General features: G+C 33.4%; 1 long non-coding RNA gene across 4 annotated transcripts; it reads left to right on the top strand.

Annotated features, from left to right (window-relative positions):
- Window positions 1–10195: 10195 nt before the first annotated feature.
- On the top strand, window positions 10196–17288 carry LOC132630055 (uncharacterized). Of its 4 annotated transcripts, none has more exons than XR_009578470.1 (4): window positions 10196–11065; window positions 13703–13853; window positions 14801–14963; window positions 15068–17288. It is a non-coding gene; the product is annotated as an uncharacterized LOC132630055 (long non-coding RNA). The 4 variants fall into 4 exon arrangements; XR_009578469.1 differs by having other exon boundaries at window positions 13665–13853; XR_009578467.1 differs by having other exon boundaries at window positions 10196–11330; window positions 13665–13853.
- Window positions 17289–17898: the final 610 nt, after the last annotated feature.

The following is a 17898-nucleotide window of genomic DNA, read 5'->3' as shown; positions in this document are numbered from 1 at the left end:
CTAATTCTATTTCATTATTTAAGCTAAATTCTTTATAAAAAAAAGTATGATATAAAAGTGGAAGCCTGTATGTCGACCAGATCCAGAAGCGTTTTCTTCCTCGTTAACAACCAGAGTGGATCTAGAAGCGACATTTGCATTCACCGGCGAAAATGATTGAGGAAAATCTTCATTATCCGATCCATAATAAATAAATAAAACGAGTAAATGGATTAAATTAGAAATCATATATAATCGCAAAAACTAAATCTATTTCATTATTTAAGCTTTGAGTATAATAAGAATTCTTTATAAAAGAAAATATGATATAATAAGTTGAAACATGTAATTCCACCAGATCCAGAAGCATTTTCTTCGTTAACCGCAAGAGTGGATCTAGAAACATCTAGAGCGACCATTTCATTCACCGCCGAAGTAGATGGAAGAAAATCTTCATTATCTAATACATAATAAAAAACAAAATGAGCAAATAGATTAAATTAGAAATCACAGATAATCGCAAAAACTAATTCTATTTCATTATTTAAGCTACGATACAATAAAGTTCTTTATAAAATGTATGATTCAATAAGTTGATAAACTTCCAAACTTGTGTTTCTACCAGATCTAAAAGCATTTTGTTTGTTAACCGCCAGAGTGGATCTAGAAACATCTTCATTCACCGGCGGCGAAGTAGATGGAGGAACAACTTCATTCACCGCCGATTTAGATGGAGGAAATTCATCATTATCCGATCTAGAATCATCTCCATCATTATCCGATCTAGAATCATCTCCATCATTGTCTTCATTTCTGTTAGAATGAGATTGTGAACTTCTCTTGCTTTTTTCCCCTCTTTTGTTCTGCTCTTCAACACGTTTCAATAGTTGTTCAACCTTATCAATTCGTTCCAACAATACAGTTTTTCTTTTGATCCACGATTCAATCTGCAAATGTTCCTTCGCATCTTCGTACTTTTGTATTTTTGCTAGTATGACATTTTTAGTGTATCCATAAACCGCCATCAGCTTTAAAATATGTTTTAGGCCTGGGAAATAGACTTGAAGTTTACATCCAGGACAATCATATATGTTCCACGCATAGTAACACTCAGAACATTGTTGTGGATCGGCCATGGTTAGGAAGTTTTCGAGAAAGAGAGACAGGTGCGGCTAGAAAGAGTGATTAGGATTTTTTGGAGGAAGAGTAGTTGCGGCGAGAAAGACTGAATAGGGTTTTTTCGAGGAAGAGTAGGTGCGGCGAGAAAGACTGAATAGGTTTTGTGTATACAAGTTGGTATGATATATTGGGCCCACAATCAAAATTGAGTTGATGGTGATACTTTGAAGAAAAAGCAAAAGTGACAATTTACAATTGGGACAACTCCGTATATATACATCTTAAGGAGAAATATTTACGAAACGTGACGATAGTTTTATATTTACAAAATATAACATTACAAACCTATACAAAACATGCTTCTAAAAAAAATTAATACAACTACAACAACATTGTATACAACTTTGATACAACATTCAAAACTTAAAATAATCGCTCAAATTTTTGTGTATGAAAAGTATATATCTTACTCAAGGCTTAAAAAATTTGCTCAAATTTTATGTATGAAGAATGTATGAAGTGTGTATATCTCGATCAAGGCTTAAACATTACACTCAAAATTTTATGCATGAGAATGGTATGAAATGTGTATATCTCGTTTAAGACTTAGAATTTCATTCACATTTTTCGTATATAATATTCATATTAGGTTTTTGGAAAATTAATACAACTACAACAACATTGTAACAACTTTCATATAATATTCAAGGCTTTCGTATATAATATTCATATTAGGTTTCTGGAAAATTAATACAACTACAACAACATTGTAACAACTTTCATATAATATTCAAGGCTTAAAGTTTTCGCTCACAATTTTGTGTATGAAAATTATATTAAAAATTTCGCTCATACATACACATTTCATATATTTTTCATACAGCTTTCATACACAAAAATTTGAGGTAATTTTTTAAGCCTTTGAGCAAAAAAATAAATTAAAAAAAAATATTTTCTGGAAAAAAATAAAAAAACAAAAAATATATGAAAATCTGTCATGTTTCATAATATATCGTTATGTTTTGTAAATAAGGAAAACTATCGTCACGTTTCGTAAATATTTCTCCTTAACATGTATATATATATATATATATATGTAGTTTAAGAAAGGCTTTTCCCAAAAAAAAAAAAAAAAGGAAATATTGAAGGATTATGATAAAGGACATAATGTGGTCACAAGTTAAATATAGGGAAAAGGGTCAAAAATACCCCTCTACTTTGAAAAAAGGGTTAAAAATATCCTCCAAACTTATTTTGGATAAAAAATACCCCTCCCGTCCTTAAAGTTTTCAAATATACCCCTATCTTGACGGAAATCATATGTCCAAACACTGATTTCATGAGATGAAATCATATGTCCAAACGCTGTCTCATGAGATGAAATCATATGTCCAAACGCTAATTTCATCTCATGACATGAAATCGCATGTCCAAACGCCTACTTAGTTTATTACATTTTATAGTTTTATCTTAGCATTTTAATCAATTTCTTATTGGAAACTTGGTCTACACTTCACTTTTCCCTCTTCCACATCACTCTTTTTAATTCCCAGCCTCCCCTCTCTTCTTTTTTTTCCCAAAAGTTATATCACCTACTTTTCTTTGTTTTGCCAACATCTCATCCTGGAGCTCCATTTATAATTGAGAAGAAATTTGAAGAAATATTAAGTGCTTTCTTCCTCTGCTTGTTTCAATCTCTTTTACCATTAGACAATAAATATCTCTAACCCAGTAGCTTTTAAAAATAATGAAAATAAGTATTTTTAAGAGTTATCCTTTCTTTTAAGACAATTATACAATGTTTATACGTTGTTATACAAAGCACATACACTACTTATACATTATATATAGTGTATAAGAATGTACATGTTATAGTAGTGTACAATGAGATTTTAGGAGTTGTCTTTTCTTTTAAGACAATTACACAATGTTTATACATTGTTATACAAAGCACATACACTATTTATACATTATATATAGTGTATAACAATGTACATGTAATGTATAATAGTGTATAAGGATGTATATGTAAAGTTACACAAAAAGTTAAGCAATTTATATATAGTTATACATTACATATACATTATCTATACACCGACGATATAATGGGTTACATCAACTGAAAACTAGATGTGTGGAGATGTGTAGAGATGTGTGGGCTATATCTATGAGTTATTTCCCCAGAAGATATCCCAGCTAAGACATGGAACATTTTCAAGAAACGTTGCTGGACTTCGAAGGATTGATAATTGAAACCCAAGCAACTTTGAATTAGTCTTCCCATAGTGGTGAGACGGAAATTCAACTAAGGAGATTTTGAAAAAACATTATACCAAGGAGATTTAAAAAATTATATATATATATATATACGAAAAATAAAAATAATACTTTTACCCTATTTGCATATTACTTCTATAATTTTTCAACGTTACCCCCATCTGCCTCCGCCCTATTTTAGTTCATCGATCAATAAAGGAATCAATTATTTGTAGCGTAAAGAGTAGCCTCATGAATATTCCCTCCGTCCCAAAATAAGTGTCACCTTGGAAAATATCACGCCCATTAAGAAACCAATAAATTCAATGTGAAGTTTACTTTGTCCCTATTTATTAAATGTTTTTTTAGATTTGCAATAAGACTACTTCTTTAATGCTAAGGGCATAGTTGAAAACAATTGTCAATTTTTGTCTTGAATTCCTAAAGTGAGACTTATTTTCGGATAAATTATTTTTGTTAAGATAACATTTATTTTGGAACGGAGGATGTAATTAAAAAAAAGACATAAACCTTGGCGGAGGGAGACACATATCTTACCTCTAATCTATCACTCTATCTATAGATGAGAATGAGTCGATGATGATATAATATAATACATTACTATAAGAGTACAATACTAGTACTCCCATTTTAATAAAATAACAACTCTACATTGATTTTAAAAGCATATTAGAGATAACAACAATGATATCACAAAGCAGACCCAAAAAATAATTATCATTTGTAAAAGGGGAAGGCAAATCAGCCTTTTTAAATGATGGGAGAAAAACATATATATACATAGATAGAGGGTGTATTTATAAAACATAACGATACTTTTATGTTTGCAAAACCTAACAGTAGAAAACTTACAAAATGTATACAAATACCAAATACAGTAAAAAAAAGTTAATATGCAATAAAGCATAACCCATAAATCATGTAACCGTAAGTCATAACATGCCAAAATGACTTACAGTTGCTGAATATGAGTATTTAGTTAGCACTGAATCACACCAACTTCTTGTTCCATTAGGAAACTGTAAGTCATAATATGCCAGAATGAGTATCCTAATTATGGATATGCTGGTAACAATATTCACACCCCAAACAACTTTGACTATTTAATTAGTAATTTGAGATTTTTCAAATAGAGCTATTTCTCAAAATTACATCTTACATGACAATCGTTTCAAAATTTGGAAGTCAAAATCCACAAAAATCATGTATTTTCTCAACATTAAGCACAATGTACTGTTCTTTTTCAACATTAAGCACAAAATAATAAACCCAAAAATAAAAATGAAACATACCATTTTCTATACAAAATTCATACCCAAATTATACAAATATTCATACCCAAAATAATAAACCCAAAAATAAAAATGAAACATACCATTTTCTATACAAAATTCATACACAAAATAGTGAGACCAAAAAATAAAAATGAAAAATACTAAAATATACCTAAATTATACAATATTCATACCCAAAATAATAAATCCAAAAATAAAAATAAAACATACCATTTTCATACACTTTTTATTCATACCCAAAATAATAAACCCAAAAATAAAAATAAAACATACCATTTTCTATACAAAATTCATACCAGTCATTTTGATCATAAAACACCAATTGAAGAATAAATACTTGTTTGTCATGAATATGAAAACGTTTGTTATTAGAAAAAAATATGAAATTTGGGTTTGAGTAATGGTGTATTTGAACTGCTACAGAGGAGAAGTTAGAGAGATTGAAAAGATAAGGGGAATAGAAAGAGAAAATCTTTTTGAAGAGAGAGAATAAAGGAGAGAGAAAAATTTGTTTTGATAAAGACTCTGAAAGTAGAAACTGAATCGTACTATACTAATCTTAAAAAAAAAAATCGTACTATGCTAAGCCAAAAATTAAAATCCAGATTATGTTTCTAAAAAAGGGCCCAAAATCATGGAAAGACACATTAATTCCAATTCTGGTATGTTTACTAATTAAATTATTATATTTTGTAAATAAGAAAAAATATTTTTATGTTTTGTCATTTATAGTCTTAAGTAATATTATTAGGTCATTTTTCCTTAAAATGATTTCTCACAAAAAGCAAGGCTTAGCTTAGCATCTTTAGCAGAATAGCCCAAATCCCAAAATTGCTTTTATTTCAAGTACAATTTTGCTTGTTTTAAAAAATCCACGGCTTCTTCATAATTAATTGAACAATTCCCATAAATATTCCTCAATTTTGGATCTTTTTCCTTCACTAAAAGTGAATTGACCTTGTCATTTGTAGCATTAACATGGGAATTAATGGCTATTTTCTCAAGAGTGAACAAATTTGCTGTTTTCGCTTTAGGATTTGACTCTAAATTCTCCTTACAAAATGTTTCATTCTTGATTTGTTTACAAACACTTGGAATGAAATGGCCAAATGAAAAGCCAATTAAAAGTAGGTTGAAGAACAAGATTAGAAGTGAGAATTGAGAAGATGTGACCATTTTTTTGGATTAATTCTCTCTTTGTAGTGTGTTTTTTTACTTTAAAATGTTTGTATGTGTGAATTTATATTATGTTAAGTTTTTTTGTCTTTCTTGAAACTATTGAATCGGTGATTGTTGCAATATGTAATAATTAATGTTCTTTAAATATTGTATAACTTGTTGCTTTTTAGATGTAGAATACAACTTACTTGGAACCAAAAACATTACTGGTTTTTCCCACCGACATACGGAAAAATTTGTGTTAAAACATGATTTTTCCACCTCATTTTTACCGAATCAACTCACAAGGAAAACACATGGTGGGAAACAGGTTCTTATTGAAACGCTTGGAAACTTCCTAATTTTTCAGTGTGATAAATACTACTACTATTTAGTTTTTTCCCACGAAGATTCAGTGGAAAATAGCCACTAAACATTTTTTGATGGAAAATCAGTGGAAAATAGAGATTTTTAACAGTGAAAAAAATACAATTTACAATGTTTTTATTCTAAATCTAATTGGTTAATTTCACGGTTACCCTTTAAAGTATGAAAAAGTGGACATCAACAACCTCGTAAAGTTTTATTACAACACAATCACCTCATGGAGAATTGTCCAACAACCAAGGTCGTCCACTAATTTTATTCTTATGAATGTTTCTGTTTGTTTGATCGTATCTTATAAGGTAATCATATTTTTGGCCTAAAAATATCCTTCAAGTATGACGACGACTTAGAGTACATCCTTATAAGATACGGATGAACAACGAACATCCTTATTATTTTTCAAATGAACAATTTTCATCCTTCCGTTATCCAAAGTTAGAAAATCTAACGGAACTCCAAATAGATCTGCCAATCAAGGGCTTTTAACACATTTCACCGCTTGACAAAAAATAATTACAGACAAAACATATACTATATATATTTTTTTTGTATATTTTAATGGGCATTTTACATAAATAGCAAACATTTGGGGTTTAATCAAACTACATAGCTAATGTTTCAATATTTACGTTCTGTAGCAAATCAGCCTAGCTCCCACATGTGTATTCATTTTTTTTTTTAGCTGTATTCATGAATACAACAATTTTTTTTCCACTGTATTCATGAAATAACTATCTGTATTCATAAATTGGCTTGTTGTATTCATGAATATAACGAGTAAAACTGAATACATATACACCAATAATTACACAAATACATCATATTTTCCGGTATGTATACAACAGATACAGGTGAAAAATACAATATAAAACATTCATACACCAAAAAATTAACAAATATGTCATATTTTCCGGTATGTATACAACAAATACAAGCGAAAAACATTGTATACACGGTAAATATACAACAAAATAAAGCGAAAATCTGGACTTTTTCCAGATCTGACCGGAAAAAATTCTGGCGAATCCAAATCTGACCGGAAAAAATTCCGGCGAATACAGATCTGACCGGAAAATGTGGTTGCTGCACGTTGCCAATGACCAAAGGAGTAAGTTTTTCATCTAATTGAAAGAAAAGAGATGGCCGAATTGTTAAGTGGTTGCAATTGTTGATCTCTGTAAAGTTTATTAGTTAGAGAAAATCTTTGGAAAGGAAATATCTTGGTTGCTCCAGTAATCAACAATGAGAATATGACGATGGTGAAGGGGCACGGCATTTCGCCGGAGCTCCGGCGGTCGTGGTGGCCGGCGGCGGAGCAGTGGGGAGAAGAGGGGGGAGAGAGATGGGAGGGTTGGGTTGGAAGTGAATAGTTTGATGGGTATTCTATTTTGTGTGTGTGTATATATATATATATATATATATATATATATATATATATATATATATAGTTACTAAATGTCATTAATACACAAATGTTTGCTATGAGAAGTAATTAAGTTAAACTATGGCTACTAAATGTCAATACCCACTGTATGTTTGTTATGTCATGTAGTTATCCCTATTTTAATTAGTACAAAAAATAAACTTTTACTGACTATTATTTTGATCGATTATACACCATAAAAATCTCTTATGTCTATGGCTCTTTATGGGCCAGGTTCAATCTGAGCTGTTCCGAGCCCATAGTTCATCAGAAGATTCACGGGCAATTTGCAGGATTACCCTTCGCTGGGAGTGGTCTTTAATTTTTACCCCTCAAAATGGTGGTCTTTAAATTTTGTCCTTCAAGCAGAAATTCTGCCTGTGCTCATGCAAAACCAAATAGGCAGAATTTACATGGGCAGATTTGCAAAATTCTACCTTGCGATTTTTTTTTTTAATAACTGAGCTGGGGTTCGAACCCACAACCTCGGGGTGTTAGGCGAGGGGCAAAACTTAAAGACCACCAATTTGAAGGACAAAAATTAAAGACCACCCCAAATGAAGGGTAATCTGCGCAAAAAAATAGAAGATTCACTATGCATGCATTATCCGGCCCAGCCCCATCCAAAGCCTACTTTCAATGAAAACTTATGTGATATGTCATTCGGCTAACTAGTTCACCAATATGGCCTAAGTGTACACTACACTTCGGCTATATATGTTGTTTATAAGTATGTATATTATATGTAAAACGTAAGTATATTTAGTATAAAGTATAAACTGTCTATGCACTGTGTATATTTTTTGTAAATTAGATGGTTGAATGGCATTTGACTATAATTTTCCTTAATTTCAAATCCAAGTCCAGGCTCAAGCTCTAGCAACCTGTAGTTTTTAGGCTGTTAATTTTCACATTTTGATTAAAGCAAAAAAGTGGTAATAATCTTTGACCAAATGGGATGGAAAGTATTCAAAGTCTCGAGTTCGACCCTTTGGAACTAAAAAAATAATGATAATGATTTTTCCTCTTTTAATGGGTCATGTGTGACGTAAATTCATATTAATCAGTTCATCAGGTTTTGAATACCTAATGATTACTGAATATTTTGACTAAACGCAATTAGCTTTTAAAATTCAACATATTTCTCCGTTAAAATTATGATCAAATACTCAAATATGAAATATTTAAATTGAGACGGTAGGAGTATTTATAGAAGTACACAAAGAAGAATTATTGATACAATGTCTCATCTAGATCAAACAATAATGCCCCTAGAAGTAGGGGTGTCAATGGTTTTTAAAAAATCGATGTAACCGACTGAACCGTATCGTACTGTACCGAACCGATTTTAGGTTTCCTTTAATAAAACCAACGGTTTTTATAAAAATTTATAACCGTACTGAATAATTGGGTTGGTTTTTAATTTTATAAAAATAAACCGAAAAAATATCAAACCGAAAAAATATCGAACCGTACCGAATACATTTATATGTGTAAAATATATTCTATCTATTAGATTTAAATATAATAAATATTAAAATTTTCATCTTGAGTTCAGGATGATGAAATAATTAACACCTAAAGTTCCAACTCTAAAACCTATTATACTACTCCTATTGAAATTAAATTAGTTCTAGTGTCTCGAATAGTAACTAGCTACTCTTATTAGATACTTAATCTTAGTAGTCTTAGTTCTTGAGTCACATCTTGATTGATTTTTGCCCCCTCGTGCGATATAAATTATACTTTTTGTCTTTGCTTAACATTATTTTACACTACCGTAAAATAGTGAGATCAATCTTTATTCTTGCCGTCTTTCATATTTTCTTAATTCATCACCTTTTAAACAGTAAAAATGTCTAGAACTTTAGCCAAAGTCCAATTGAAGTATGCATGATATCGTATCTTTAACTTTTACTAGTGACTATGACATGATGTTGCTTTGTTTTAAAAAAAATCGAAAATTAACCGAATCATACCGATACCTAAGAAAAACCGAGATGATGGGACGATTTCGAAAAGTCTAATTTTGATTCTACAAAGTGAAATAACCGAAAAATTGGTATGGTATAAATTTTATAAAGTAACTGCCCGAGCCGTACCATTGACACCCCTACCTAGAAGAATAATTTATCAAAGGGCAAATGATTGCTTTAGTCCCTGAGTTATTGCGTAATTATGATTTTAGTCCTTGTATTAATGCACTAAGCACATTTAACTTTTAATTAAACGAAAAAGGGCCAAATATACCCTTCGTTATATTTTGAGTCCAAATATACCCCTACTGTTATACTTTGAGTCTAAAAATTATCTAAGGTGGACACTAGATTTGACGTGACAATGACACCCTAGTGAGGTGGACACCATGCAACACCACCCAACTCATTTACCCTTCTCTTCCCCTTCTTCTTCCACCATTACCATCTCCTATCCTTCCACAACCTTTGCCGCCATTAGCAACACGGTCTCCACCTTCACTCCATCTGTCTACAACAACCCTAATATTACTTACTGCGCCTAACATAATTTAATTGATTTTAATAGGAGTAATTCGTCTTTTGGCGTTGTGTTAATTCACCAGTTGTAAGAAGCAAAAATTGATTTCTAGTGGCTTTAAAGTCCTACTGTTTCCTTCAAACTAAAAAATATTTAAATGTCATCAATTTACATCTGAATTAGAGAAACTAGCAAATGGAGTAATAATACTTTAGATATTACGTTCTAGTACGGTTTAGATTGTGAAGCTCTAATTTCTTGGCCAACATTAAATCAAAAAGGAAATAATGTCAAAGGAAATCTCTACCGTACTCAAATTTATAATCAGGTGAAATGAAATCAACATTTTACATCCTTCCATTTTCTAAGGCTAACAATCTGCTAGGAGTAGTATGTAATTACTGAGTAGAGTTTTGACCTGGGGTTTCAATTTATTTTATTCATACTATGTGTGCCTATCGAATTGTTTAGTCGACATCCTCACTTTAATTGCTCTTTGTGCTTCAAGTCTAATATGCTTGGAGCATTTTTTAAGACTTTATCACTTGTGTTTAATGCTTTTTATTTATGACTTGAGATTTCAAATCAATTATATCAAGTGTTCCATTGTTTAACCGTGTAGGGTACTGAAATGCATTTCGTATTCACGTCATACTCAGAATGTGAGGCTTTACTCTTTTGTTTTTCCCCGGTAAACAGATGGACAAAGTTGTACCCTTAATCTTATATTCACTCTGATGGCATCAACCATTTGTACATTGTCATATTCTATCTTCTTTTTTTTTTTTTTTTATATGCAACTGTGATTCAACCTTTTTTTCCCAGGATCAGTGTGTATGAGAGACCATGTTCCAGCCAGGGGCGGAACTACAGGGGTGCAAGGGGTGGCAATCGAATCCCCTTCGTCGGAAAATTGCACTATATATACACGGTGAATTTTTTTATTCATGTATAAATATTATTTTTGCATCCCCTTTAACAAAATGGAGATTTCGTATCAGTGGATGAACCATTTGGGATAAAAGAATCCCTAATTTCAAAATGTGTTGACATTGTTCTTTGTCAACACAATTGTGCTGCTGCTGGCTGCTTTTTTTACTCAAACTTCAAAGGTCCTCTGCTCCTGTTTATCTTCTCCACCCCTGCGCCTACTCCGTCATCTTCTTGGGCCTTCGCCCATGGCTTCCAATTCCAAGGTTTTTTTTTTTTTTTTTTTTTCACCATACTCAAAATCACAACAAACTCATTATTGTTTCTTGTTAGTTAGTTGTTAATCAACCCATTTTGTGAAATGGGTAGCTGACCCATTTTCCATCCATGAACCCCAAGCCTTGATTGTTTTAATTCTTAAATGATGTTTGTGTGCACAATTGGTCTTCCAAATATTTATTTTTAGCTGATAAAAGAATCAAAGTGTAGATTTTTATTTAGTAATCAATTCCCTTTTATGTGTGCTGAATTGTGGTTAATTTGTTTTCTTGCTTATTGAAACATTTGGCAGAGTTTTTTATAATATAGGATCATCTGTAGGCATTTGAAATGGGATATACTTAACGTTACTGATTATTTTTTGCTGTATTGCTATATACAAGATTGAGTTTTTATTCTCATTGTTAGATGTCCTTAAATAGGCTTTGTTTTATTGGCTTTTAAGATTGACATTGTGCCTTTAATTCTAACTATTTTTTTTTATTATAATTCAGTCTCAAAAGTTAGTGAAGAATTATTTTACCAAAGTTCCAAAATCAAGTTTGGACTCTCATGATCAACCTAATCAAGAAGAAAATGTCAACCACTCAGAAGTACCATTGCTTTCTTCTCAGGAATTTGATTTGAATTCTTTAAAGCATGATCCGGGTGAAAGAACTCAAATCTTGGACTTTCATCCAAATCATCGTGATGTTATTCGAAGAGAATACCTTAGGAGAGGTCCTTGTCAACCTCGACTTAAAGAGTATCCTAGAACAAAAGTTTCTAGATACATGCGTCGTTTTGATCCTCAGCGGTTTAGTGAATATTCTAATTGGTTGGAGTATAGTGGAAGTAAAGATGCAGTCTTTTTGTTTGAATTGCTATCTCTTTGCAGACGATAATATTCATCAAGGAGGGGGTGATGTATTTTCGACCATAGGGTTTAGGAGTTGGCAAAAAAAGAAGAGTCTTAAAAAACATGTTGGTGGCAACAATAGCATTCATAATCAGAAGGAATGAAACCTCGTCGTGTACAGTTGTAGTAATATACTTGCACTTTCAATAGAGAATTGTGTTTGTTTTGATTTCTTCGCGTGTTTATTTTTTAATTTTCTTGAACCCCCTTATCAAATGTTCTGGTTCAGCCCCTGGTTGCAGCTCCACAATGAGGAAAGCGAGTAGAAATAGATATTACACCAAAATGGTTAGTCATATGTGTATTTCCGCTGTTAATAAATTGTTAGTTTTCTTCTTTTATGTAAGTAGTAAACCACAATACTGAGACATTTTCCAGATAATACATCATGAACTGAATTTACCTACTTAAAACTCAATATTTTAAATTACTAGCTCTCTTTTGTACTAATCGTGTTATTTAAAAAAATTCGCACAAATCAAACTTGATGCAATCAAACTCATCCAGATCATGTGGCCTACATAAAATTTGTGTAATTGCAATGGAAATAGGGTAGTGTAATTTTTCTGCCAAACTAAATAATTTGGATTATGTATATATGTCAATACACTGAGACTAATTGATCAATGCAGCTACTACTGAGATACATATTAATGTGATTGCACTCTGCGACTTCAAGATGGTTTTTGTTTTTCTTCTTCAGTACAAGAACAAAATGCCTACAGGTTGTGTGCATTTCATGCACTTTTATCAGTGTTTATTATTACTGCAGATGTAGGTGTTTTGAGGGCAGAATCATTATTATTTTTATTAGAAGAACCAAGGTTTTTACTTAGATACTTTGCTTCAGATGATTGCAGAGGGTTCGTAATAAGCTTATGTGATAAGATAAAATGGCAGATTACATGTTCAAGCTTAGAATTTTTGTCCAGGAAACTCCTGTTTCATAAACTGCAGAGTTAATAACATGTTTGTTTTCCTTATCAAGGAAAACAGAATTGTTTTCGTTTTCTTCGCATGTGTGACTGACACTAGCACTTTTGTTGGTGTAATTTTCATCTATTTCCACCTTCTTGGTTGAAGCTGTCTATTACTGGTACTTCACTGTTTGGCAATGCAAACGTCTGCTGCCAAAGTGGCAACAATGCGGGTCTAGGGAGATAACAAGCAGCGACGGGCATGCAATTTATGTGCTGTTTTTTTGATCTTCTAAACTCTTTTTTCTGTACTTTTTGCATTATGTGCTTTTCAAGTGAAATCTCTTCTCAGAGCGCACACATGATCTCTGTGATTATATCCTATGGTTATTATTACATTCAGAGAGTACTGTAATATTTGCGTCCATTTTGAACTCTGTTCCTTTACCTGCTATTTATAATGAGCTGCATTATTTTCTTAATACCATTACCTTTTTTCTCTGAAGGTGGAGAACTATGAGTAAAAGTTGAAAACTTTATGCAGTGAGCACATACATGCGGAAAAGGAAATATCCTACTGTCTTGAAGGGAGTGGATATCTTGATGTAAAGAACCAAGGAAGGTTGATTCATCAAGTTGTGACTTAAAGAGGCAATTCTATCCTTTATAATGTTTGTTGCCGTATGAGATCAAAGGTCTGTTCTAACTTCTTGACTTTTGCCGCCTTTATTTTTTCTATTTGTTGCCATGAAAGTGAGACGTGGTGAAAGTTGATCTCAAAACATAATCAACAGCATTGTAATTATTTTGGATGAAAGACTACATGTTTAAGAGTGAAAACAGAAGTATACTCTTGCTCTTATCTCTTTTTGGTGTAGCCATGATGTTCCCATAGGTTTAGAGGATTGGGTGGCTTTTGTAGAAAATCCTGTCTTGTTGTGAGGCTCTATTCCTTTTAGTATACTTCTTGTATACGGGCTCTTTTTTCTGCCCTATTTATATGAAAATTATTACTTGATCAAAAAAAAAAAAAAAAGAGTGAAAACAGAAGTATTGTTGGCATTGTATAAGATGATTGGAACTGCACAAAGCTTGAAAAGGCAGTACTGAAAGAAGTATGAATCCTATATGACTTTAATGTTGGAAACATGGCAGGCTCTGAATTAAGATAGGGACTGTTGAGGCCTATTTTAACGTGCTACAAGAAATTAGTTTCTCAATTTCTTTGCAACTTATTATGAAGAATTGCAAGGTTGGAAGATCAAGAGCTTTATTGGCCAAGTAAAAGGGTAATACCAGACAGAGTACTATGACGACAAATGAGGTCATTTCTTGTGTTCGGCAGGAGCTTTGAGAAAGGCGCACTAATTGATTTTGGTCTAGAAACACTCTCTCTTCTATGCTGGGGAATGTTAAGAGTTCTTTTGTTATTTGACATACAGTAGAACTCTGTAAAGTTTTTCAACTTTTATGTTTTCTTGGTTTGGCGTGTGTCAAACCTAGACATCTTATTTACTTATTTCATGTGTCTATTGAGATCGAATCACTTATGACCTTTTACATACTCATTCTTCTTGCTACTGATGCTATCAGCTTCAACCTCTATCGCTTCATTGAGGAATGTGATGTGTTTTTTTGTCAGGCAAGAAAAACATAATGCAGTATGAAACATCGTAGTTTTGTGATCTTATCTCCTGGTATATATGACGTGTAGAAACCAGATAAACCATGCTTGGAGCTTGAGGAATGGTTCTTTTTGTGGCTATAATCCTTGTCAGTTACATTCCTATATGGATTGGGTACAGGTATTATTATCAGTTTTGCTTTTCTCTTTTACTTCTACTTTTGTCATCCAAATATCTTTTCTATTTTGAGATTTGAATTGCTATTTATGTTAAACCTGCCTCAGATGGATGAGGTTACAGTTGGACTATACATGCTCATGATCAGATGGATGAGGTCAAGAAGTAACGACATGAAGTTAGCAGTGGGACTATACGTGATGGAGAAATTTTGCCCTTCATGTTAGTATTTTGGGCTAATTGCCTATGGTCATTTGACGTGTCTTTTAACCAGGAATTGCTTTGCCCTCTATCCCATTCGATGTCTTTCTCTCTCTCTCTCTCTCTCTCTCTATTCTTCTCTGATCATCTAAGATTAACAATCATATTTGTCGTCGTGTGCTCTTCCTCAAAGCTCCTTCTGCGTTTTGGATTGGCTCTATTATCATCGTTCTTGCTTATTACTTGTGATTTATCTGTTAAATGGGCAATAGATGATGGGGGTTAGGGCTCTTTGTTTCTTGGAGTTCACTTTTATGACTCTGAAAGGCCTGCCATTAGACATTGGGAATTTGCGGAGTTTACGGCCGAGGATGTTGGGCAAACAGTGATGAAAGGATTTTCCTTCCGCTAAATGAATAGGAACCAAAATGAAGAGTCAATTCAGATGCATTAACAACATCCAGCTCTGTTAACTAAGAGTATTTTGAGGAGTGACTTTATGCATTTTCCCCTCCCAATCGTGCTACAAAAATTTGAAGAGTACTGATCGTTGAGCAAGTGCATAAATGTGAATAATTGATATTCTTGGTGGATAAAGATGATGAAGGGACTGTGCTTCGGATATTCACCAAGCTTGTGGATGACTGATATGCGTATTCACCTTTTTTCTTTTCCTTGCCCCTTTTTTTTTTAAATGTACCTTCAGATGCAAATCTTTGTTAAGACCTTGACTGGGAAGACCATTACCCTCGAGGTTGAGAGCTCTGACACCATTGACAATGTCAAGGCGAAGATCCAGGACAAGGACGGCTCCCTCCAGATCAGTAAAGGTTGATCTTTGCTGGAAAGCACCTCGAGGATGGACGAACTCTTGCTGACTACAACATCCAAAAGGAATCCACCCTCCACCTTGTCCTCCATCTACGTGGTGGCATGCAGATCTTTGTGAAGACCTTGACAGGGAAGACCATTACCCTTGAGGTTGAAAGCTCCGACACCATTGACAATGTTAAGGCAAAGATCCAGGAAAAGGAAGGCATCTCTCCTGCCAAGCAGAGGTTGATCTTCTCTGGAAAGCAACTCGATGATGGACGACCTCTTGCCGACTACAACATTCAAAAGGAGTCCACCCTCCACCTCGTGCTTCATCTAAGGGGTGGCATGCAGATTTTTGTTTAGACCTTGACTGGAAAGACCATTACTCTTAAGGTTGAAAGCTCGGACACCATTGACAATGTCAAGGCAAAGATCCAGGACAAGGAAGGCATCCCTCCAGATCAGCAGAGGTTGATCTTTGCTGGAAAGCAGCTCAAGGATGGACGAACTCTCGCCGACTACAATATTCAAAAGGAGTCCACCCTCCACCTTGTTCTTCGGCTGAGGGGTGGTATGCAGATCTTTGTTAAGACATTGACTGGGAAGACAATCACCTTGGAGGTCGAAAGTTCTGATATAATTGATAACGTGAAGGCGAGGATAAAGAGGGGATTCCTCCAGATCAGCAGAGGATGATTTTTGCTGGAAAGCAACTCAAAAATGGGAGGACCCTTGCTGATTACAATATCCAGAAAGAGTCCACTCTACATTTGGTGCTGCGTTTGAGGGGAGGCAGGCAGATATTTGTCAAGACTCTAACCGGGAAGACCATCACTTTGGAGGTGGAGAGCTCGGACACTATTGCTAATGTGAAAGCCAAGATTCAGGAAAATGAGGGTATTCCACCAGATCAACAGAGGCTGATTTTTGCTGGTAAGCAGTTGGAGGGTGGTCGTACCCTTGCAGATTATAACATACACAAAGAATCTACCCTTCACCTTGTGCTTCGTCTCCGTGGTGGCTATTGAGATGTTAATTCCCTGCTTGCTTTGATATGTTCCGTTTCCTTGGATCTTTTCTATGAACAATCTTTAAGATTTCTGTTCTTGTTATGATGCTGGCAGACTCTTTAACATGTGTGTGACTATGCCTTGACGGCATTTGTTTATTTTGTTTTGTGTTTAAAACAGTTGTTTTCTTCTTTTTCTGTTGGCTTTGTCTGAATAAAGTACTTTTTATGGTATATTTCTTGTATGAGCATGTCTATATCATTTCTTGGTTATCCAATGAAATATGAATCAGATTAGCGAACCAGTTGTTTCCGGTTATTTCTCTTCGATGAAGAAATTTAAGTTGTGAAGTTTTATCTATGTTAGTTTTTGGAATGCCTGTCTTCTAAATTTTTGTTCGTGAATGATTGTCAATCAATCTATGTGATGGTTCAAAAACAGGGGCCGAGGCTAAGACAGTATATACTTCTTTTTTACCTTCTTCTGTTTAGAAATGTCACGAACTTACGAAAATAATGCATCCGCTATTCGATACACTACTGCAGTATCGCTGTTGTAAGTTGAGCCCCTACAGCTACTATTTGATGTTGCACTCTTCTTTATCCCACATTTTCCAATATGCGATTCTCTTTTAACTCTTGCTACCGGATTAGTCCATGCTGCAGTTACGCAGAACGTACTCCTATTTCGAAAATTATATTTTGATTTTGCTATAACATCAGACTATACCGTGTTTGAACATTTGGTCGATCAATGAAGTTACTGAGACATTCCCTCTGGAAGAGGGCTGGAAATTGGAATTGAATATTACTTTACTTTAGAACCTTACAGTACAATACTATTTAACTAATTTCCAAAAAAATTGCAGTGTTGAGGATGTCAATGACAAAATACTTTACGCGAATTTGTAT

Source organism: Lycium barbarum, chromosome 3, assembly GCF_019175385.1.
Source record: "Lycium barbarum isolate Lr01 chromosome 3, ASM1917538v2, whole genome shotgun sequence".
NCBI lineage: Eukaryota > Viridiplantae > Streptophyta > Magnoliopsida > Solanales > Solanaceae > Lycium > Lycium barbarum.
This window is presented reverse-complemented; position numbering and strand designations above follow the sequence as displayed.